At 43.6% G+C, this 25,568-nt stretch overlaps 1 protein-coding gene across 3 annotated transcripts in view; it reads right to left on the bottom strand.

Annotated features, from left to right (window-relative positions):
- LOC110499867 (voltage-dependent calcium channel subunit alpha-2/delta-1) overlaps positions 1–25,568 on the bottom strand; it is a 154,587-nt gene that overhangs the window by 101,843 nt on the left and 27,176 nt on the right. The window lies entirely within an intron of this gene.

Below are 25,568 nucleotides of genomic sequence, written 5' to 3' on the forward strand. Positions count from 1 at the left end.
ATCCATGAGTGAGATCATTTCCATGCAGTGTGAGATTCATCAACATGAACATTTGCATGAGAGTGTGCATACATTTGGACATTAGACCAGTGGAAATCTGTCCTTTGTTCTGATGTTTTGGTCCAACCGCTGTGTCTTTGAGCGGCAGAGTAGGTGATGAATGGATGATCTCCGTATGTGTGGTTCTCAACATGAAGCATGGAGGAGGAGGTGTGATGGTGCTTTTCTGGTGACACTGTCAGTGATTTATTTATGATTCATGGCACACTTTACCAGCATGGCTACCACAGCATTCTGCAGCGATACGCCATCCCATCTGGTTTGCGCTTAGTGGGACAATAATTTGTTTTTCAACAGGACAATGACACAACACACATCCAGGCGGTGTAAGGGATATTTGACCAAGGAGAGTGATGGAGTGCTGCATCAGATGGCCTGGCCTCCACAATCACCCAACCTCCACCCAGTTGAGATGGTTTGGAATGAGTTGGACCGCAGAGTGAAGAAAAAGCAGCCAACAAGTGCTCAGCATATGTGGGACGTCCTTCAAGACTGTTGGAAAAGCATTCCAGGTGAAGCTGGTTGAGAGAATGCCAAGTGTGCAAAGCTGTCATCAAGGCAATGGGTGGCTACTTTGAAGAATCTCAAATATGTTTAGATTTTTTTAACACTTTTAGGCTTACTACATGATTCCATATGTGTTATTTCATAGTTTTGATGTCTTCACTATCAATCTACAATAAAAAATAAAGAAAAACCCTTGAATGAGTAAGTGTCTCCAAACTTTTGACTGGTACTGTATATTTTGCCATTTCTAAAGCAACTTGAATTGTCTTAATGGTCCTCTCTTGGTAGCTATGTTTTCATTTTTACTGGTCCAACCACAACTGAGCCAAATAAAACATTTTGGTCATACTAAATCTCTGACCCTTTGACCTCTATTTCAGTCATAGGCTATTTCATGGTATGGCATTGTATATTCCCACAGGCTTTAAAGGGATGATTTTGACCATATATGGTTAATTAGGGGTGTTTCTAAATGCAAATAGCCAAAGTTGAGCACAAGCACTGTGGCTGAGAACAATTGGTATTTTTTAACGGTTATGTCCTACCACTGTGTGTATAAAGTTCGTAGAACTGTTTGATAAATCACATTTTTCTATGCATACGAACATTCTAAATTCCATTCAGAAGTACTACGCAATATTGATCAATAAGGACGGGCACAACACTTCATGGGGTGGAGGTGGGATAAACCAAGAACTATGTACACCTGGACATGTACAACACTTCATGGGGTGGAGGTGGAATAAACTAAGAACTATATACACCTGGACATGTACAACACTTCATGGGGTGGAGGTGGAATAAACCAAGAACTATATACACCTGGACATGTACAACACTTCATGGGGTGGAGGTGGAATAAACCAAGAACTATATACACCTGGACATGTACAACACTTCATGGGGTGGAGGTGGAATAAACCAAGAACTATATACACCTGGACATGTACAACACTTCATGGGGTGGAGGTGGAATAAACCAAGAACTATATACACCACTCACACATCCATTTTCAAGCATGGTGGTGGCTGCCTTTTTTAGGACTAGGGAGTTTTTTAGGATAAAAAAGAAACCTGGTTCAGTCTGCTTTCCACCAGGCACTTTCAGCAGGACGATAACCGAAAACACAAGGCCGAATCTACACTGGAGTTGCTTACTAAGAAAACATTGAAGGTTCCTGAGTGGCCAGGTTACAGTTTTGACTTAAATCACCTTGAAAATCTATGGTAAGACCTGAAAATGGTTGTCTAGCAATGATCAGCAACCAATTTGACAGAGCTTTTGAAAATAATAATGGGCAAATGTTGCACAGATGTGCTAAGCTCTTAAAGTCTTAACTCAGAAAGACTCACAGCTGTAATCACTGCCAAAAGTGATTATAAGATGTATTGACTCAGGGAGTTGAATACTTTATTTATTTTTTACAAAATGTTAGAATTTTTATTTCACTTTGACATTACAGTATTGTTTGTTGACACAAATTGACAATGAAATCCATTTGAATCCCCCTTTGTAACAACACAATGTGGGTAAAGTCAAGGTGTGTGAATACTTTCTGAAGGTACTGTATCTGACCTTTATAAACGGAATACCCATTGTTACCCTCTGTTATCTTCAATGCTAATGAAATATGTTGATGAAGAAGGGAGAAATGACAGCAATTCAGAGAGAGAGACATGGAGGATGGAGCAAGGGGAGGAAAGGGGATAGAGAGAGAGAGAAACTAGAGGGAGGTGAACAGAAATAGAGAGTAAGAAAGGAGAGAGATAAGAGGGAGAAATGAAGAGGAGGAAAGGGGAGAGACAGAGAAAGAAAATAGAGGGAGGTGAACAGAGATAGAGAGTAAGAAAGGAGAGAGATAAGAGGGAGAAATGAAGAGATGAGGAAAGGGGAGAGACAGAGAGAGAGAGAATCTAGAGAGGTGAACATAGATAGTAAGAGAGGAGAGAGATAAGAGGGAGAGTGATAGATAGATTGTCCCTTTCATGTTCTCCTTTTAAAAGTCCACTACATGAAGCCCATAGAGTGGCTCCTCTCCTCTCCCCTCATTTGCTAGGTGATTATAATGAAAGGTCCTTAATGATGTTATCTGTACAGCTGTCCTGGAGGCTCCTGCTGGGTCACACCAGGGTTAGCACTGCCTGCACTAGGCTAATGGATGGCTGCGAAACCACATCCTCTGTACAGTGCCTTGAAAAAGTATTCATCCCCCTTGGCGTTTCTCCTATTTTGTTGCATTACAACCTGTAATTGAAATGGATTTGAATTTGGATTTCATAAAATGGACATACACAAAATAGTCCAAATTGGTGAAGTGAAATTTAGCAAAAAATTGGTGCGTGCATATGTATTTACCCCCTTTGCTATGAAGCTCCTAAATAAGATCTGGTGCAACCAATTACCTTCAGAAGTCACATAATTTGTTAAATAAAATCCACCTGTATACAATCTAAGTGTCACATGATCTCAGTAAATATACACCTGTTCTGAAAGGCCCCAGATTCTGCAACACCACTAAGCAAGGGGCAACACCAAGCAAACGACACCATGAAGACCAAGGAGCTCTCCAAAGAGGCCAGGGACAAAGTTGTGGAGAAGTACAGATCAGGATTGGGTTATAAAAAGCATGTTCAAGTTTTCTGTTTTTTTGTTGTATTTCTTGTTTGTTTCACAATTAAAAAAAGTGGTAATATTGTGTAAATCAAATGATACAAGCCCCCCAAAATCTATTTTAATTCCAGGTTGTAAGGCAACAAAATAGGAAAAATGCCAAGGGGGGAAAACTTTCGCAAGCCACTGTATGTGTGGTTGGGGGGACGGGGGTTATGTGTGTGTGTGTGTGTGTGTCACTCTGATCCTATGGACCCTGACACTATGCACTACAGCTCTATGTTTCTCATTCTACCTGCTACACCTCCAACACCATGGTCATTAAACTACAATTCACACCATTGTGGACAACTGTATTACAATCACTTCATCTTTGGCTGCTTTTTGTAGTAATTTAGAGATGGAGAGAAAAATGGAGAGATGAGAGAGAGATGGAAGGAGAGCGATACAAGGGGGGCATGGAACAAGGTGAATATAAAACCACTCCCACACACACCTTGTTCTCTACCTCTCTCTGTCCCTCCACTCACACATCCAGCCACACATAGAAGCCTCCACTAGCTCCACTACCTGTCTGCCTGATTACAAGGATATAAGGATTAGTCACGCCTAGAAAGGGAACAAAGTCCTGTTGTCTCCTTGATGTGTCCCAAGGCGCCAGGCAGGAGAACATGAGCATCTGCTGGCAACACTTTAGTCACATCCTCTCTGCTCTGCTCGCTCACCCGCCCGCCCGCCCGCCCGCCCGCCCGCCCGCCCGCCCGCTGGGAGTGAGGGAGGGAGACAGAGAGAGATGTGGAGATACTGAGGCTATAGTTGCTTTCACACACCTGCACGTGTGTGTTCACACACATACCAGTATATACACACACACACGTGACTGAACCTATCTGCACAACTCTAAACTGTGCTCACAAAAGCCTAGGCACTAGCTTGGGGACAATGATGATGACAAGGACGATGATGACAGAGATAATGACGAAGATTATGACACACTTTTCATTCGATTTGAAAGTGCTTTGCATTGTGTGTGGGGTAACTCACCCAACACCCCATCCACCACCGATGTGTAGCACCTGCCTGGTTACACCAGCACTTTCCTACAATCAATTCTCCTACAGTACCATAGTAACTTTACAGAGCCATCCTTGTTTAATCTGTGTCTCTCTCCCTGTATCTATCTACCACTCTGCGCTAGCGAGACAAACAGATGTTCTCTCTCCTCCAGCAACATCAATAACACTCCTATCCCAGCAAGCGCTCTGTGTTAGGCTCAATCTGTTGCAAACAACAGCCAATTACGGTTAAATCCAGCCTCAATGCTTCCAAAACACTCCCCAAACGCTGTGGGGCAGCCTCAGGCATCATCTCAGGCTACCTGCTCCGTGGCTGGTTTTCTTTAGAAGTCCAGCAGAGTCCTGCTCCTGTTATTAAAGGCCTCCTTTTTAAAATGGCCCTTTTTGTATGATGTTTTTAGGGAGAGGGAGTCGGCTAAGTAAGAATAGTCAATAGCCATGAGTTAGGCTTATTAGCTACCCCATTGACTGCACAGTGTCTGGCAGCAGTTTAAAACCGCTGAGCCTCGAGCATCTCCCCCTTCAAGCTAATGAGCAGTCATTTTGATTGCAACATTTTAACAGCGTAATTAAATCATTTCATATATGCTCTTGCAAATGTTTATGAAGGTCTAAGGTAACATTAGAATATGATTACAATTATAAACAATTATAAACAAAATAGCATTTTCATTCGTTTATGTTACTGTCGGCTTTATGTAAAAAATAAAAATAAATCAGGTGTTCAATTGATTTTATTGGTGGAGTGTCTTTGTTAAAAATCTAAAACAGAAAGTGTATGTGTTGGAACTGGTTACCAGCTTCTTTTTATAAAAATAACAAAAACACCAAGACTGTCAGGGGTGCGTGAATGAGGACCCAAAAGCGAATTAACAAAACAGAGTTTCTTTAATGACGAAACACATGTAGGCTCAGATGGACAGGCAGATTCCGACAGGACAGGACAAGGTTAGATGAACTGGCAGATTCCGACAGGACAGGACAAGGTTGCAGCAAACACGACGATAGTCTGGTTCAGGCATGAGTAACACAAACGAGAATCCGACAAAGACAGGAGCAGGAACAGAGAGAGATATAGAGACCTAATCAGAGGGAAAAAGGGAACAGGTGGGAAAAGGGGTGAACGAGGTAGTTAGAGAAGACAAGGAACAGCTGGGGGAAAGAGGGGAAGAAAAGGTAACCTAATACGACCAGCAGAGGGAGACAGGGTGAAGAGAAAGAACAGGAACAAGACACAACATGACAATACATGACAAAGACTCATGGGCAGTAAGACGCGCGGTGAAATTATGAAAACATCAATATCCTAAACATTTTATAACCACCAAGTGTGCTTCACAAATAGCGAAAATCAGCACAAAAGCAATACTAATGAATTATAATGAATATAAAACTGTCGATATGACAGCATTTAAAAATATTCAGGTATTTATACGTTGGATACCATGGCGAATTTCTGTTTCATCAAAATGGAGGTAAAGCATGATCTCTCTGAAGCGATCCCATGACATGGTTTCTCCAAAGAAAAGTATATCACCAGAAGCTCTCCATACACACGCTCTTTCCACCGAATGCTCCACGGAGATACAGGATTGAAATGAACACTTCCAGCTCATCAACAGACAGATTCCAGGCAGTGTCTCCTTGCTCCGTGTGCACCTTAGCCACGGTACAGTCCCTGAATGCTGTAGCATGTCCGTGTCACATAAACAACAGAAGCTGGTGAGTGTATTGCTGATGTTGTTTTTTGCTTGAGATGTAGAGCCTGCTATCTCAGTGATGACATTTTGTGCTGATAATCAGCCCGTAGTATTGTCACCGTCTCGTTCCATCTACATGGTGTCGTCCCTTCCACTCTCCTATCTCACTGTTTAATTTGGTGGTGGCGTGGGCACCTTCTCAGTGAGCACCGTTCTGGATGTTTTTGCATTTAGGCCTTGGAGGTGTAGGTTATTCTGGCTGAGGTTCAGAATCAGATGAATAATCAGAGATGTCATCATTAATTTCCTCCCCGCCCTCTGAGTCGTTTTCATTCAGATCTTGTAGCACCGCTAACTTAGCATGTGCATCCATTCGTCTTGGTCTTCTTGCCATTGTAAATTACACAGGCTCTCACTGTGTACTCCAAGTAGACTAGAGTAGACCAATAAGACTGCTTGGATTCGGTGGACTGATATAGAGTACATATACCATATAGAATAGATTCTTCATTCACAACTGGTTATTACATAATTATCCTCTTCCCCTCGCTCATCAACTCCCCCATTCTCCCCATCCTACTTTACTTCATTTATTTCAGATTTTGTTATATGTGTGAAAATAGTTTCGATATATTTTCGGTTCAGTTTTGAGGCAATTATCGGGGTGATTAGCACCTGGGCACGGCACATTCCAGTGTCGGGAGAAGGAGTGGAGCGGGCCCTACTGTCGGGAGAAGGAGTGGAGCGGGCCCTACTGTCGGGAGAAGGATTGGAGGGGGCCCTACTGTCGGGAGAAGGAGTGGAGGGGGCCCTACTGTCGGGAGAAGGAGTGGAGGGGGCCCTACTGTCGGGAGAAGGAGTGGAGCGGGCCCTACTATCGGGAGAAGGAGTGGAGCGGGCCCTACTGTCGGGAGAAGGAGTGGAGGGGGCCCTACTGTCGGGAGAAGGAGTGGAGCGGGCCCTACTGTCGGGAGAAGGAGTGGACGGGCCCTACTGCCGGGAGAAGGAGTGGAGCGGGCCCTACTATCGGGAGAAGGAGTGGAGCGGGCCCTACTGTCGGGAGAAGGAGTGGAGGGGGCCCTACTGTCGGGAGAAGGAGTGGAGGGGGCCTTACTGTCGGGAGAAGGAGTGGAGGGGGCCCTACTGTCGGGAGAAGGAGTGGAGGGGGCCCTACTATCGGGAGAAGGAGTGGAGGGGGCCCTACTGTCGGGAGAAGGAGTGGAGGGGGCCCTACTGTCGGGAGAAGGAGTGGAGGGGGCCCTACTGTCGGGAGAAGGAGTGGACGGGCCCTACTGTCGGGATAAGGAGTGGAGGGGGCCCTACTGTCGGGAGAAGGAGTGGAGCGGGCCCTACTGTCGGGAGAAGGAGTGGAGCGGGCCCTACTGTCGGGAGAAGGAGATGCAATGGGAGAAAACCCCTCCAAAATAAAACTGGTTATAACTCCAGTTCTGTTTGTGATGTTAAGATTCTAACAACGACAGTGTGTTAAATAGACCTATTTAGGAAAAGTCCAGGTCAGAGGGGGGCATGACATCAAAAATGGTAGTAATATTTTATTTATTTATTAATGAACAGTCAAAATGGCTGCTTTAGCAGTTCTAGTGTTAGATTAGCTAGCCTAGCGACAACACTGTCTGGCTTCTGTTTAAACGAGCTAGCTAGATAGTGTTTTTTTCGGCTTCTGTGTGGGGAGGGGAGGATTATCAATGGGTTGACTGGTTGCCAATAGGTTGACTGGTTGTCATTGGGTTGACTGGTTTTCAATACTCTCATGTTCATAATATCCCTCACACCTCACCTTTAAGTCCTGAATGTTAGTATTTACACAACTTGCTTAGGCTTAAACCATGACATACTCCAGAAGGGTTCAGTATCAGTAAGCATCCTGCTAAACAGTTGTTCACATTGACAGTAATACAAAAAAAATTGCTAAACAATAATTTCACCATTTCACATAGACAGCACAACTGTTGAGGCTGTCTGATCTGAACTGAATAGAAAGCAGAATGATAGAGAGAGAGAGAGAGAGAGAGAGAGGGAGACAGAGAGAGAGAGACAGAGAGAGAGAGAGACAGAACACGACAGCTGCGCTGACAAAGGGACCAGGAAGTGGTAAATAATAATGTGAGATAGATAATGAGTCACTGCTGGGCTGACACACACACACACACACACACACACACACACACACACACACACACACACACACACACACACACACAGACAGAAATACAGGCCTGAAACAAGCTCTGATTCAACAATTTCAGGAACATTAAAATCATTCAATATTTACCATCTCCCACAGATGGAACTGAATTTTCCCCCACTTTAATTTGTTTGCACAATATTGCATGATACTCCATGGTGGGGACAAACAGAGATGGACTAGACATGGAGATTCATTCAAATTTAAATTAGGAAAATCGGGTGCCTAGACATTGCACATATTTTAATATATTTTAAATAGGCAGTCTGCCTTTATATTCTTGTTAACCCAAGACAGTGGATTGTGGAAAGTATTGAGTGCTTTACGGTCGAACATACTGTAAAAGCGCTAGCGTTTCCACCAATAGGGCAGGGTGTTATTAGAGATGGGCTCGGTCAATATGAGCCTAACCACCTGTGAGATGGGCTCGGTCAATACAAGCCTAACCACCTGTGACACATTTACCATATTCAATCTCTGTTTGACATGATGCAATAATAGCCTCCTCCATCTCTCTTTCTCTACATCCCCCTCTCTCTCTGTCTTTGCTCTCTTTCTCCCTACCTCTCTCAAATTAATTCAATTTAATTTCAATGGTGCTTTATACACATGTAAATAAGGCTAAAACAGAAGGGTTTTGTTTCGGTCTCTCTCGCTCTCCTCTCTTGTCAAAACACCTCTGTTATTCCGATGAAGGACCTGACACTAGTATGGTAGTTGCATGTAAACAGAGAGAGTTGCATAGACATTTACATCCTAATTTGATAGCAGAGCAACATAAACATCTCTAAAATCCAATCTACAGTGTACTTTTAATTTATAGTTTTAGCCAATTAGGCTTGGGTGATATCCAGGTTTTCATATCTCCATACCGTTCTTCATACCGTTCTTCTACCATCCCGGGATTTATGTTATTACTGACAAAGCACACAAGGGGGTGCTAGAAATGCAAAAAAACAACATTTGGCTTACCAGAATGCTAACAAAATTAGCACAAGTAATAGCAAAATCACATAGATAAATGCTAGTAGGATGCTAACGAGCGAAAAGGAACATAAACTAAATGCAAAGACAAGCAAATCCAGCTCATACAGTTATATACCCATAGCTAGTAGCTACTGAATGTCGTTTTTTTAGTGTGGAGATTTACAAGCAAATCTGAATGAGAGAAATTGTGCAAATGAACAAAGTTGTGATGAATGCTTTCATGCTTTCATGCAGCATCTGTACACGGAGGGGAGAAGAACAGAGGAGAAACAAAATGCTAGTAGGAAGCACAGGGGAAAAAATGGCAGCTGTACAGGTAACTCATCAGGGAGCTCTTTGACTTCTCAAAGAGATATCTGATAGCAAACATTTAGTAGTGAATTGGACACAAGTGTAACTTCATCACCTCATATGCGCTGCACAACAGACACTGGACTGACCAGCTCCTGTTTTCTCCTGTTGTGCTGTTACAAACAAGAGACTGGCTCAACTCTTCTGGGGAACTACGGTAAGATTTCTAATTTAAAATAATGTGGCAGGTGAAATGAAGAACACAAACTGCTTTATTTCTTTAACTAGGCAAGTTAGTTAAGAACAAACTCTTATTTACAATGACAGCCTACCGGGGAACAATGGGTTAACTGCTTTGTTCAGGGGCAGAATGACAGATGTTTTACCTTGTCAGCTCAGGGATTCCATCCAGCAACTGTTTGGTTTCTGGGCTAACGCTCAAACCACTAGGCTACCTGCCACCCCTTTATCTCCTAACGTATTGCACAAGTAGCTACAAATATTAAAATGTATTGAAAAACTTAAAATAAATAGATTTGACGGTTTTGAAAAACCAGACTGTGGCTTTTTCCAAAACATTATTGTTTTTTAAAAATTGAACCTTTGTTTAACTAGGCAAGTCAGTTAAGAACAAATTCTTATTTACAGTGACGGCCTACCGGGGAACAGATGGTTAACCTCCGTGTTCAGGGGCAGAATGACAGATGTTTTACCCTGTTAGCTCAGGGATTCGATCCAGCAAACGTTCGGTTTCTTGGCCAACGCTCTAACCACTAGGCTACCTGCCACCCCAAGTACCCCAGCATACTGTTTATACGGTATAAGCCTAACATGTAACATTAAGAAGCATTTCAAATGAAGAAATTAGGACATTGCCGTGGTTACTACGTTTCATCCAACCATCTGCTATTACCTCACGGGAAGGCCCCTACACGGCAAAATTAGACCATGCCATTGGACTAAGGTCACCGCTAAATATGCATCCCAGTCGCCTGGAAAATAAGTATATAATGAGCAGGTAGGTGGCCATGTTGGCTCAAGGCATGGTGACCTCATAGTGTTTACACCTGCCCTGGCTCGTCATGCAGGCATGGGGTGAGAGGGAGTGGAGCAGGGCAAGAGCCATTAGTGGATCTGGAGAGGAGCCATTTTGGCTCTGTGCTGCTCAGTGGGGTTGTGCCACCTGTCAACATGCCAAAGCCCAGCATAAAGTAACTCCAGATGAAGGGTCCCTCAGGCCCCCAGCACTTTAACACACTAATATCTTACACTGAGCCACGGGGCTCTGGCTTTTGTGTGTGTGTGTGTGTGTGTGTGTCTGTGTGTGTGTGCTAGCTAAGTAAGATTTAGATGAGAAAGAGACAGAGGGAAGAGTGGAAGCAAGAGCGTGTGTGTATAATTCTGTGAGTGTCTGGCTAAAGTACAATTTGTCTGATCTCTCTGTCTCTCTCGGATCCATCCCATAATTACACACTTTGAGCTGCCATAGTAACAGCATAACAGCATTCCTAATTTCCTTTGCCCAGCATGCATTTAACCATGCTGTAAGATGGAATATATCATCCACTGTAGGCCACTAGCTAGCTAGCCAATATGAATTACACCCTCTGTTCAGATCAATCAGCAGGGTGCTTATTCAATGAGGAAGTTACTCTGAAGTGAACCAGTAATACTCTCCCAAATGCCATCTATATCATTTCCCCTGTGATAATAACCATGATTTCACATTCTGCATACAACATCAATCAGGGGATGAATAAATGCATTTTTCGAACAGATGTGTTTGTGATACTAATGCAATTTATTAGACTTGGCCTGGGCTACAAAAGCTCCTTGTTTTGTATAAGTAAACACGAACACATACACCATATTGTGTGTATGTGCATACGTGCGTACATCTATGCATAATGTCAAGACTGAGTGTGTAGTGTGTCATTATGAGGGTTAAACTCCAGTGTTTAATGACCCACAGTTTGTCACCTCCTCCTCCTGTGATAGACCAGGCAGGAATAATGGCTGAGTCCCAGACACTGAGTGACTCCATTGTAATTAACCAACACTAGATTACATTACAACGCCTCGTTTCATGGCTGTCTATTGTTACCATTCTCCTTAGCTTAGACGATGGAGCCAGCTGGATTGTTCAGATTTCGGAACTAGTGCTTGGAATGCCAATACTTATTGTGATGAATGCCAAGACTTATTGTGATGAATGCCAATACTTATTGTGATGAATGCCAAGACTTATTGTGATGAATGCCAAGACTTATTGTGATGAATGCCAAGACTTATTGTGATGAATGCCAAGACTTATTGTGATGAATGCCAAGACTTATTGCGATGAATGCCAAGACGTATTGTGACGAATGCCAAGATGGCCAAAACATCAAGGAGTGAAAGCTGCACCTGTATTTCCTTCCAGTGTAAAGATATCCACAAACACATTCAATGTTAAAAAGGAAGTACTTAGATGGAAGTTTTTTGGTAGGTTGTTGTGGCATTGGATAGGTAGCTGGGGAAGCTAAGTATAGCACACTGGGAACCAACGCAGCATCTGTTTATGAAGCCGGCGTTGCTTAGCAAACGAGTGTCATGCCAACCGGCAATCCGGTAGCATTCGTGGCGCCGAGCTCCATGGCGACACCTGGGTTCCCATGTGGCAGCAACTGTAACAAGAGCTCAAAAACAATCAGCGTTGCCATCTCCACACGGTGTTAAACTTCACACTCCATCCTAACCGCAAACAAGGCTTCTGGACTAACTTCTAATTAGGTAACTTTTGTTTCTTATTCCACCGACCTGGAGAGTCAAACACTGCACACAGAGAGACAAATCAACTCAACAGACTGTGGTTCAACACAAACTGTGGCTTTGGATCTGGTGTGGAGCCCAAAGGCTTTGAAACATGGAGCCAAAGAGCTAATGTAATCCCACAGGATAAAATCAACTCACACCCAATCAATATTCAAATGCACGATGGCTACTCTGTCTTCATATTCTTTCTTTCTGCCCTTCCTCCTCTTTTGTTCCCTCCCTCTTAGGCTAATCTCTCTTGCTCTATTGTCACTGTGTCTGGCACTCTCTCTCTCTCTCTCTCTCTCTCTCTCTCTCTCTCTCTCTCTCTCTCTCTCTCTCTCTCTCTCTCTCTCTCTCTCTCTCTCTCTCTCTCTCTCTCTCTCTCTCTCTCTCTCTCTCTCTCTCTCTCTCTCTCTCTCTCTCTCTCTCTCTCTCTCTCTCTCTCTCTCTCTCTCTCTCTCTCTCTCTCTCTCTCTCTCTCTCTCTCTCTCTCTCTCTCTCTCTCTCTCTCTCTCTCTCTCTCTCTCTCTCTCTCTCTCTCTCCCTCTCCATTTACCCATCCATCGATTGCTCTCCTATATGTCTTTCTCTCCTTGTCTGAATTATGGTGTGCACCACTCAGGGTCAATCTGGTCTGTCTGTCTGTAGTTCCCCAAAGTTGTTGTGCTTTTGTCAACAAGTATCCAGCCACGGGTGGATTCAATGTCCCAGAAGATTATCCTTCAATGCATAGAGATGGAATAACCTTCTCTTGCTCCAGCTCTTTTTCTCTTCCTCTAACTTTTGAACATTCTGGAATATTCGGCATGTCCCAGAATGCTTTGGGACATTGAATAACACATTCATAAATGGCAAAAATAGTCAAAAAATTAACTTTAAGGAATAAGGTTTTGAAGTGTCTGTCCTATATCAAGAAGATATAAGAAAGCTCAGGAAATATATATATATATTTATCCCCTTATTTTTAAGAAAGCTCAGAAAATATATATATATTTATCCCCTTACTTTTATTGGCACAAAACTACCTCCATACCTCCATTAATTTGTATGAGTTACCTTTAGACGAGTCCCGTGACACTTGTGGTGAACACCATCTTGTTTGTGAGAGTCTCCCCTTTCTACAGTGGGGTCATATTAGTTTGTAGCCCAAAACGGTTTGGACGCTACAGACAAAAGTTGGCACATTAGTGTTACCGACTACAAACGAGTCCTTTTCGGATGCTCCAGACATTTTCGTGAGAAGACCATTTTCCAGAATGCTTCATGGTCTACAAACAGCACTGTAGCTCTGTCATTTTGCACCGCAACCCATGCCAAAAAAACATATCTCCAGCTTAAAATTCAACTGACAGATTTTTATGGGGATTTTTGTATTACGTTACTTAGATTGCCAGGTCAGTACAATCCCCCCAAGCTGAGTGTCAATGCATCTTATCATCTAAAACAATGTAACATACTAGTTAGTATTGTTAATGGACGCTTGGCTGCAGAAAATCAGCAGAACCACTATCTGGAATTGTGCCCCCGTGGTCATTGTAATAACTGCATTATTTCATGGATGGAAGTCTGGCACCTGTGAACATAACATCACATCACTACGCAGCTCTGACGACTTGGACTACAGGGCCAGTCTAAGACTGGTGTAAAAAGGGGAATAAATAATGAATGAAGAGACAGAGAGAGAGACAGACAAAGGTGGCCAGGGTATCAAAGACAGCAGGCGTCTGGAGCGATATAAGTCAAAGAGAGGTCAGATCTATCCAGTAGGTACCCATGTAGAAGACCACACACACACACACGCACGCACGCACGCACGCACACACGCACGCACACACACACGCACTAAGCACTAAGCACCAAGCACTTTCAGTCAGTGATATTAACCAGGGACAGCCCTATAAAGCCCTGTAGTGAGAGTGTGCTATTGAGAATGTGTGGGCTCTTCCATTTGTGCTCCGGAGTAATGACAGAGGTAATCTGAGCATACTAAAGCGGGGGAGGCTCTGAGTCATAGGAACAGAGAGAGAGACCAGAAAAAGAGAGGAGAGGATGGGAGGGGAAGAGAAAGAGAGACCAGAGTTTCTCAGAAGCCTATTTATGAAGTGAAAAATGTCCTTCTTTTCAACAATGAGTGTTAAGCATCCATTTCCCACTGCCCTGCAGTCACAAATCACGGAGAAGCGCCACAGGATACGGAGACAATATAAATAGAGAGAGACAGAGGAAGAAAAAGAAAGGGAGTGTAATGTTTGTCGTCCTCGTCTGAGGAGGAGTAGGAGAGATCGGACCAATATGCAGCGTGGTACGTGTCCATGTTAATTTATTCAACAGAACACTAAACAAAATAACAACGGAGAATGAAACGAAAAAGTTCTGAAAGATGACATACACTAAACAGAAAACATTCACCCACAAAACACAGGTGGGAAAAGGCTACCTAAGTATGACTCTCAATCAGAGACAACGAACGACACCTGCCTCTGATTGAGAACCATACCAGGCCAAACACATAAACACAACATAAACCCCAACTCACGCCCTGACCATACTAACACAAAGACAAAATAAAGGAACTAAGGTCAGAACGTGACAGGGAGGGCAAGGAGAGAGTGATGGAAAGAAAGATATGAGGGCTAACATGCTGACCACACTGCTCGTATTACATGCGCAAGAGTTGCAAAAAAATAAGTAGCCAAGAGCTAAAATAGAACTTGGCTCTATTTTTTTACGCTTGACATGCTGCAAGTCCCAGCCTCTCCCATCTCCTCATTGGTTTTTTGGAGCCTATACCCATGCGGATGATTGAAAGTTGAACTGAGGTCCACACTCCAGTCCAGTAGTAGTAATGCACCTTAAAGTTGGTTGCCAACTGCCATATAAAGTCCAAAGAAGAAGAAGAAGACTGGGGGAGAGATCACTAGAAACTAACTCGGTTTAGTGTTTCATTTCTAGGTTGGCCTAGTATGGTTCCCAATCAGAGGCGGCTGTCTATCGTTGTCTCTGATTGGGGATCATATTTAGACAGCCTTTTCCACCTGTTGTGTGTGGGATCTTGTTTTTGTATTGTAGCCTTTTTGCCCTACAAAGCTGCACGTTCGTTTTGTTACTCTTTATTGTTTTGTTGCTGGTTCACGTGAATAAATATGATGAACGCCTTCCACGCCTCACCTTGGTCCAATCCTTCCAACAACGATTGTTATAGAAAGAGACGAACTGACAGGGGGAAAGAGAAGAACTGACACAGGGAGAAAGAGAAGAACTGACAAGGGGAAAGAGAAGAACTGACAGGGGGAAAGAGAAGAGCTGACAGGGGGAAAGAGAAGAAAGAGAAGAACTGACAGGGGGAAAGAGAAGAGCTGACAGGGGGAAAGAGAAGAGCTGACAGGGGGAAAGAGAAGAAAGAGAAGAACTGACAGGGGGAAAGAGAAGAGCTGACAGGGGGAAAGAGAAGAACTGACACAGGGAGAAAGAGAAGAACTGACAAGGGGAAAGAGAAGAGCTGACAGGGGGAAAGAGAAGAGCTGACAGGGGGAAAGAGAAGAAAGAGAAGAACTGACAGGGGGAAAGAGAAGAACTGACAAGGGGAAAGAAGAGCTGACAGGGGGAAAGAGAAGAGCTGACAGGGGGAAAGAGAAGAAAGAGAAGAACTGACAGGGGGAAAGAGAAGAGCTGACAAGGGGAAAGAGAAGAAAGAGAAGAACTGACAAGGGGAAAGAGAAGAAAGAGAAGAACTGACAAGGGGAAAGAGAAGAAAGAGAAGAACTGACAAGGGGAAAGAGAAGAAAGAGAAGAACTGACAAGGGGAAAGAGAAGAGCTGACAGGGGGAAAGAGAAGAAAGACAGTCTAGGAACGTAAGCTGATACAGAAGTCATTGGGTTTAAGAGCTAAGTTAAGAGCTAAGAGCTAAGTTAAGGGATCAGTGACTTGACACTGCACATTTGTATGTAAGTTTGGATGCACTGCAAGCTCAAGGCAGAAAGAGATGAGAGACAAGAAGAAGGAGAGAAAGAGAGAGAGAAGACGTGTCTAGACTTGACAGTTCATGCAGCTTTAGTATTTTGATCATAGAGTTCTGATCATGGAATTCATGCATCTACTGTACACCTAAATTTAAGGTGTACATTTAAGGTGTACACCTACATACACCTACCTTGTCCACTGTCACACCCTTACCTTAGAGAGCCTTTTTTATGTCTCTTTTTGGTTTGGTCAGGATGTGATTTTGGTGGGCATTCTATGTCCTTTATTTCTATGATTTGTGTTTCTATGTGTTGGCCGGTTATGGTTCTCAATCAGGGACAGCTGTCTATCGTTGTCTCTGATTGGGAATCATACTTAGGTAGCCCTTTTTCCCTCCTTTCAGTGTGGGTAGTTGACTTTTGTTAGTGGCACTATAGCCCTGTAAGCTTCACGGTCGTGTCTTTGTTGGCGACATTTACCTAAATAAACTGAAATGTACGCTCACCACGCTGCACTTTGGTCCACTTCTTACGACGCCCGTGACATCCACAGTGTGTCCGGATTCCCTTTTCCAACGCTATATTCAAATGCCAGTATGCATTCTACAAACATTGAAATAGGCAAAATATGATAACACAACAACAACTGATTGCAGTAGCTAACTAACTGTAGATAACTAGCCAGCTAAAGTCTGTAGCTAGCCAGCAAGCTAGCAAGCAACGCTAAAAGGATTGCAAACGGGTTAGCATTATTTTTCTAAATATTAGCTAGCTGGCTAGCATTTATGTGGCCAGTAAACAAGTTCCTTACACGGTAGGAATGTATTTCCACCAACATTATAATGAAAAGGTGCCTCTCGGGCCCAAAACACACGCTTTCTGGAGACTTGTGGGATGAGTGCTGATGACATCGTCCACTGTATGTGCTTTCGGTGGCCTGATGGCATCCAGACTGAGGAGAAAACCCGTACACAATGCATCCCTGACCACCTCCTGAAGTGGTCAGACAGATCTGAACACAATCACACCACATTAGAGGTCGACCGATGATGATTTTTCAATGCTGAAACAGATACCGATTATTGGAGGACCAAAAAAAGCTGATACCAATTAATCGGACAATTTTTATATATTCGTAATAATGAGAATTACAACAATACTGAATGAACACTTATTTTAACTTAATATAATACATCTAAAAAATCAATTTAGTCTCAAATAAATAATGAAACATGTTCCATTTGGTTTAAATAATGCAAAAACAAAGCGTTGGAGAAGAAAGTAAAAGTGCAATATGTGCTATGTAAAAAAGCTAACGTTTGAGTTTCTTGCTCAGAACATGAGAACATATGAAAGCTGGTGGTTCCTTTTAACATGAGTCTTCAATACTCCCAGGTAAGAAGTTTTAGGTTGTAGTTATTATAGGATTATTTCTCTCTATACCATTTATATTTCATATACCTTTGACTATTCGATGTTCTAATAGGTACTTTGGTATTGCCAGACCTCATCTCGGGAGTTGATAGACTTGAAGTCATAACCAGCGCAATGCTTGAAGCACAGCGAAGAGCTGCTGGCAAACGCAGTAAAGTGCTGTTTGAATGAATGCTTATGAGCCTGCTGCTGTCTACCACCGCTCAGTCAGACTGCTCTATCAAATCATTGACTTAATTGTAATATAATAACACACAGAAATAAGAGCCGTAGGTCATTAATATGGTCAAATCCGGAAACTATCTATACTAAACTAAACTATACTTTCGAAAACATAATGTTTATTATTTTTGTGAAATACGGAACCGTTCTGTATTTTATCTAATGGGTGGCATCCATCAGTCTAAATATTGCTGTTACATTGCACAACCATCAATGTTATGTCATATTATGTACAATTCTGGCAAATTAAATGGTCTTCACACTGTTCGAAACGAGCCAGGCGGCCCAAACTGCTGCATATACCCTGACTCTGTTGCACAGAACGCAAGAGAAGAGACACAATTTCCCTAGTTAAACTAAATTCATGTTAGCAGGCAATATTAATTAAATATACAGGTTTAAAAATATATGCTTGTGTATTGATTTTAAGAAAGGCATTGATGTTTATGGTTAGGTACACATTGGTGCAACGAAGGTGCTTTTTTCGCGAATTCGCTTGTTAAATCACCCGTTTGGCAAAGTAGGCTGTGATTCAATGATAAATTAACACAGCATCGATTATATGCAACACAGGACAAGCTAGATAAACTAGTAATATCATCAACCATGTATAGTTAACTAGTGATTATGTTGAGATTGATTGTTTTTTCTAAGATAAGTTTAATTCTAGCTAGCACCTTACCTTGGCTCCTTGCTGCACTCGATAACAGGTAGTCAGCCTGCCACGCAGTCTCCTCGTGGAGTGCAATGTAATCGGCCATAATCGGTGTCCAAAAATGCCAATTACCGATTGTTTTGAAAACTTGAGTTCTGCCCTAATTAATCGGCCATTCCGATTAATCGGTCGACCTCTACACCACATAGCCACTTTAGTGCGTCTAGACCCGCCTTTTCAATGTGATCTTTGTATTCTGACAGCAGAAGTCAGAGGTGTAGACACGACAAGAGAGAGATAGAGACAGGGAAGGGGGGGATGCAGGAATGAGAAAAAGAAGGCCCTGCATTATGGGAAAGAATGTGGGCATGACAGGGAGCGAGAGAAAGTGAGGAGGAAGACAGAAAGAGGCAAAGAGCCATGAGGTGAGCCCTGCACACGTACAGCTGGTGCTCATGCCCTCAGGGTGCCTGCACAGTCACAGCGGCATCTGGCACACCATCAGATACCCTGCCAATGTCTGCCAAACAAGCAGACCAGAAAGAGAGAGCTAGAGAGAGTGAGAGAGAGAGAACGCGAAAAAGGAAAGAAGCGGAAACTGAAAAAGGGAGACAGCAGAGAAGGAGAGATGGAAAGAGAGGAAGTGAGAATATCCAGCCTCTCTCCACCACACCCTGTCCTCCTCATTATATAGCCCTAATTAAGGATCAGTGATCTCATCTCAGTCTCCCTCTGTGAGAGTAGGGGAAGCAGGACATGTGTGTGTGTGTGTGTGTGTCTAAAAGTGTCGTAGTATGTTTTTTTAAAAGTGTGAGTGTGTATGCGTGTGCATTTGGGTGTGCATGTGTGTGTGTGTTTCTAAAACAGATGCTCCATCTTCACTTACCCCTTACTACAGGAAGGAAACCCTGTCTATTGCCAACCTCTCCATCTTGACCATCCTCTGTATCACATCACAACAGACCCTGTTATCTCCACATCCTCTCTACCTTCACCATCGTCTGTATCACATCACAACAGACCCTGTTATCTCCACATCCTCTCTACCTTCACCATCCTCTGTATCACACCACAACATGCCCTGTTATCTCCACATTATCTCTACATTCACCATCCTCTGTATCACACCACAACAGACCCTGCTATCTCCACATTATCTCTACATTCACCATCCTCTGTATCACACCACAACAGACCCTGTTATTTCCACATCCTCTCTACATTCACCATCCTTTGTATCACACCACAACAGACCCTGTTATCTCCACATCCTCTCTACATTCACCGTCCTTTGTATCACACCACAACAGACCCTGTTATCTCCACATCCTCTCTACCTTCACCATCATCTGTATCACACCACAACAGACCCTTTTATCTCCACATCCTCTCTACATTCACCATCCTCTCTACCTCCACCATCCTCTGTATCACACCACAACAGACCCTGTCATCTCCACCCCCCTCTCAACCTCCACCCTACTGTCATCTCCACCCCCCTCTCAACCTCCACTCTCCTGTCATCTCCACCATCCTCTCAACCTTCACCCTCCTGTCATCTCCACCATCCTCTCTACCTCCACCATCCTCTCTACCTTCACCCTCATGTCATCTCCACCATCCTCTCAACCTCCACTCTCCTGTCATATCCACCATCCTCTCTACCTCCACCATCCTCTCTACCTCCACCATCCTCTCTACCTTCACCATCCTCTGTATCGCACCACAACAGACCCTGTTATCTCCACATCTTCTCTACCTTCACCATCCTTTGTATCACACCACAACAGACCCTGTTACCTCCACAATCCTCTCTACCTCCACCATCCTCTGTATCACACCACAACAGACCCTGTTACCTCCACCATCCTCTGTATCGCACCACAACTGAACCTGTTATCTCCACCATCCTCCTTACCTCCACCATCCTCCTTACCTCCACCATCCTCTGTATCACACCACAACAGACCCTGTTATCGCCACCACCCTGTCTACCTCCACCATCCTCCCTACCTCCACCATCCCCCCTACCTCCACCATCCTCTGTATCGCAGCACAACAGACCCTGTTATCTCCACCATCCTCTGTATCACACCACAACAGACCCTGTTACCTCCACCATCCTCTGTATCACACCACAACAGACCCTGTTATCGCCACCACCCTGTCTACCTCCACCATCCTCCCTACCTCCACCATCCCCCCTACCTCCACCATCCTCTGTATCGCAGCACAACAGACCCTGTTACCTCCACAATCCTCTCTACCTCCACCATCCTCTGTATCACACCACAACAGACCCTGTTATCTCCACCATCCTCTGTATCACACCACAACAGACCAGGAAAACGACTTTCCTGAAGCGGATCCTGTGTTTTGCCCACCACCCAGGACAATGGATCGGATCCCAGCCGGCGAACCAAAACAACACCGCCGTAAAAGGGGCAGACGAAGCGGTCTTCTGGTCAGGCTCCGGAGACGAGCACATCGCACACCGCTCCCGAGCATACTACTCGCCAATGTCCAGTCTCATGACAACAAGGTTGATGAAATCCGAGCAAGGGTAGCACTCCAAAGAGACATAAGAGAATGTAATGTTCTTTGCTTCACGGAAACATGGCTCACTCGAGACACGTTATCGAAGTCGGTACAGCCAGCTGGTTTCTCCACGCATCGCGCCGACAGAAACAAGCATCTTTCTGGTAAGAAGAGGGGCGGGGGGTATGCCTTATGAGTAACGAGATGTGGTGTGATCACAACAACATACAGGAATTCAAGTCCTTCTGTTCACCTGACTTAGAATTCCTCACAATCAAATGTGGCTGACATTGAGTGGCTGCTTTCAACATACTGACTCAACTCCAGCCACTTTAATATTGGAAAAATAGATGTAAAAAATGTATCACAATGCCACTTAATATAATGTTTATATACCCTACATTACTCATCTCATATGTATATACTACACTCGATACCATCTACTGCATCTTGCCATCTTGATGTAATACATTTATCACTAGCCACTTTAAACAATGCCACTTTTATATGTTTACATACCCTACATTACTCATCTCATATGTATATACTGTACTCGATACCATCTACTGCATCTTGCCATCTTGATGTAATACATTTATCACTAGCCACTTTAAACAATGCCACTTTTATATGTTTACATACCCTACATTACTCATCTCATATGTATATACTCTACTCTATACCATCTACTGAATCTTGCCATCTTGATGTAATACATTTATCACTAGCCACTTTAAACAATGCCACTTTTATATGTTTACATACCCTACATTACTCATCTCATATGTATATACTGTACTCTATACCATCTACTGCATCTTGCCTATGCCGTTCTGTACCATCACTCATTCATATATCTTTATGTACATATTCTTCATTCTTCTTCATTCTTTACACTTGTGTGTATAAGGTAGCTGTTGTGAAATTGTTAGGTTAGATTACTCGTTGGTTATTACTGCATTGTCGGAACTAGAAGCACAAGCATTTTGCCACACTCGCATTAACATCTGCTAACCATGTGTATGTGACAAATAAAATTTGATTTGATTTGAGCATCAAGAGTTGCCACTGAATCAGACTGAAAGAACAGAGACAGGCATCACATCAACCTGCTCCTAACCCAAAATGGCTGCTTATTAAGTTAATGACAGCAGCCAACATTTTAATTGAATTGTGCCGGCTCGACAATCACATTCGCCCCTCGCGCCTAGCCACCAGAGACGGCTACCATAGTAACAAAAGGGAAATGCCTCTATCAGTTTCTCAGACATCTGGGAAAGGAACAGAATACATCGGGGGTGCAAAGATGTACAGAACAGGTTGATCTTTTGGGTTAGTGGGTACCTAGTCAGTTGCACAACTGAATGCAATCAACTGAAATGTGCCTTCCACATTTAACCCAACCCCTTTTAAACAGGTGTGGGGGCTAACTTAATCGACTTCATCAGTGCCCGTGGAGCAGTCCTTGCTCAAGGGCAGAACAGCAGATTTTTCCACCTTGCCGGCTCGGGGATGTGAACAAGCAACCTCGCAGTTACTGTCCCAACGCTCTAACTGTTAGGCTACCTGCAGCCAAGTGTGACAGAAGAAATGTACTACTGTGCATATCGGACTAAGAGGATAATTCAGTGGGGTCTTCCTTCGAGAAAGTTGCCGATAGAAATATAATGAGTAGAGGTGACAATATTTATGATTCTACATGGCAAAGTACAATGTCTTTTCTACATGGTGCATTTCTATCTGAACACTCAAAAGTTGCACCTTTCTGAATAAGTTAAGTGATAAGAATAGAATCTACATTTTTCCGGAAATTTGGTTATCAGAGGACATTGTTTTAAATTAATTAAGTTGTAACTTGCCACATTGCACACTATTACATCTAATATGACAAGCTAGCATTGTTGCCATGGCAGCATTGCAAAACATGACCTCTCAAAAGAAACAAACCTAAATGCATTAGATGATACAGAATAACAGCTGAAATGAATTCACTTTCCGTTTCTTCTTGACAAGTAACAAGGACATCCTGTTTTCTTTCCTATGTTCTGTGGTATAGTGTGTAGCAGGCCATTGTGTTGATGGAAGTCTTTGTTACTAGTCTTTCTGCTCTTGGATTGAAGCTTGAGAGAGCTAGCGTGCTCATATTGGAGTATTTGAAGGTAGAGAAGGGAGAGAGACTGTTATAGTGAGAGAGCTAGAGAGAGAGCTAGAGAGAGAGAGCTGTTGAATAGGAGCCTGGTGTTGTGAGAGGAGAGTAGTCCTGGTTGAATAGTGTAATAGGAGCCTGGTGTTGTGAGAGGAGAGTGGTCCTGGTTGAATTGTGTAATAGGAGCCTGTTGTTGTGAGAGGAGAGTGGTCCTGGTTGAATAGTGTAATAGGAGCCTGGTGTTGTGAGAGGAAAGTGGTCCTGGTTGAATAGTGTAATAGGAGCCTGGTGTTGTGAGAGGAGAGTGGTCCTGGTTGAATAGTGTAATAGGAGCCTGGTGTTGTGAGAGGAGAGTAGTCCTGGTTGAATAGTGTAATAGGAGCCTGGTGTTGTGAGAGGAGAGTGGTCCTGGTTGAATAGTGTAATAGGAGCCTGGTGTTGTGAGAGGAGAGTGGTCCTGGTTGAATTGTGTAATAGGAGCCTGGTGTTGTGAGAGGAGAGTGGTCCTGGTTGAATAGTGTAATAGGAGCCTGGTGTTGTGAGAGGAGTAGTCCTGGTTGAATAGTGTAATAGGAGCCTGGTGTTGTGAGAGGAGAGTGGTCCTGGTTGAATAGTGTAATAGGAGCCTGGTGTTGTGAGAGGAGAGTGGTCCTGGTTGAATAGTGTAATAGGAGCCTGGTGTTGTGAGAGGAGAGTGGTCCTGGTTGAATAGTGTAATAGGAGCCTGGTGTTGTGAGAGGAGAGTGGTCCTGGTTGAATAGTGTAATAGGAGCCTGGTGTTGTGAGAGGAGAGTGGTCCTGGTTGAATAGTGTAATAGGAGCCTGGTGTTGTGAGAGGAGAGTGGTCCTGGTTGAATAGTGTAATAGGAGCCTGGTGTTGTGAGAGGAGAGTGGTCCTGGTTGAATAGTGTAATAGGAGCCTGGTGTTGTGAGAGGAGAGTGGTCCTGGTTGAATAGTGTAATAGGAGCCTGGTGTTGTGAGAGGAGAGTAGTCCTGGTTGAATAGTGTAATAGGAGCCTGGTGTTGTGAGAGGAGAGTAGTCCTGGTTGAATAGTGTAATAGGAGCCTGGTGTTGTGAGAGGAGAGTGGTCCTGGTTGAATAGTGTAATAGGAGCCTGGTGTTGTGAGAGGAGAGTGGTCCTGGTTGAATAGTGTAATAGGAGCCTGGTGTTGTGAGAGGAGAGTGGTCCTGGTTGAATAGTGTAATAGGAGCCTGGTGTTGTGAGAGGAGAGTGGTCCTGGTTGAATAGTGTAATAGGAGCCTGGTGTTGTGAGAGGAAAGTGGTCCTGGTTGAATAGTGTAATAGGAGCCTGGTGTTGTGAGAGGAGTAGTCCTGGTTGAATAGTGTAATAGGAGCCTGGTGTTGTGAGAGGAGAGTGGTCCTGGTTGAATAGTGTAATTGGGCCTGGTGTTGTGAGAGGAGAGTGGTCCTGGTTGAATAGTGTAATAGGGCCTGGTGCTGTTGTCTCACTAAGGGGCCTAATGGATGATAGAATGGTCTGGAACACTACTGTCAACTCATGCAGGTGCACACACTCACAGATGGATACAGACACGTGCATGTACACACAAACACACTCGGTCATCCCTCTCTTTCTGTGAGTAATTATCACACACGCTCAACGCCCTCACTTTCTCCCACGGTCAGCTCACACTGTGGACCAGGCATCCTAAATCCCCCTTAATGTAGTCTAACTATTGGCAAGTCTACAGTGTATATCTCTTAAACAGTCAGGTCTACATATCGATCTTCAGTCAGGTCTCTCTCTCTATCTACAGTCAGGTCTCTCTATCTATCTCCTTCCCTCCCTCAATCCACACGTCCAGTGAAGAGTTAAACATTCAGAACTGAACACCCTCTGTGACGCGTGCAGGTGAAACCTGACAGATGGTGTTTATCAGAGCTCAGAACAAATGTTGCATTACATCTCTATCTATCTCCATCTATTTACCCCATTACCTAATCTATCAGCAGTGTGTGTGTGTGTCTAACAGTGTGTGTCAGCATTGTATTTTTATCACAATGCGAAACAAAGAAAACAACTATCTCGTTAAAACCTGACTGCAATTATTGTGATGTGAGAAAAACAAAGGGGCTGATGACTGACAGGGTAATTAACACCTGCTACCATGACAACCCACAGACTTAATTGAATTCTGGCCCAAGCCAGATCGATCCTGATTGATCGAGACAAACAATGCCTGGGGACTTTAATTGACTTTACTCAGGTGGTGGTAGGAGAAAGTTATGTGGATGGGATAGGTATTATACAGAGGGCATCAGGACACAGCGAGGAGAACTTTGAGTCTGACATTGTCTAGTCATGAAGGAAAAGATGGCAGTATGATATTTGTTAACCACAAATGGGATTTGCCC

The sequence above is a fragment of the Oncorhynchus mykiss genome, chromosome 15 (genome assembly GCF_013265735.2).
Source record: "Oncorhynchus mykiss isolate Arlee chromosome 15, USDA_OmykA_1.1, whole genome shotgun sequence".
Classification (NCBI taxonomy): Eukaryota; Metazoa; Chordata; class Actinopteri; order Salmoniformes; family Salmonidae; genus Oncorhynchus; species Oncorhynchus mykiss.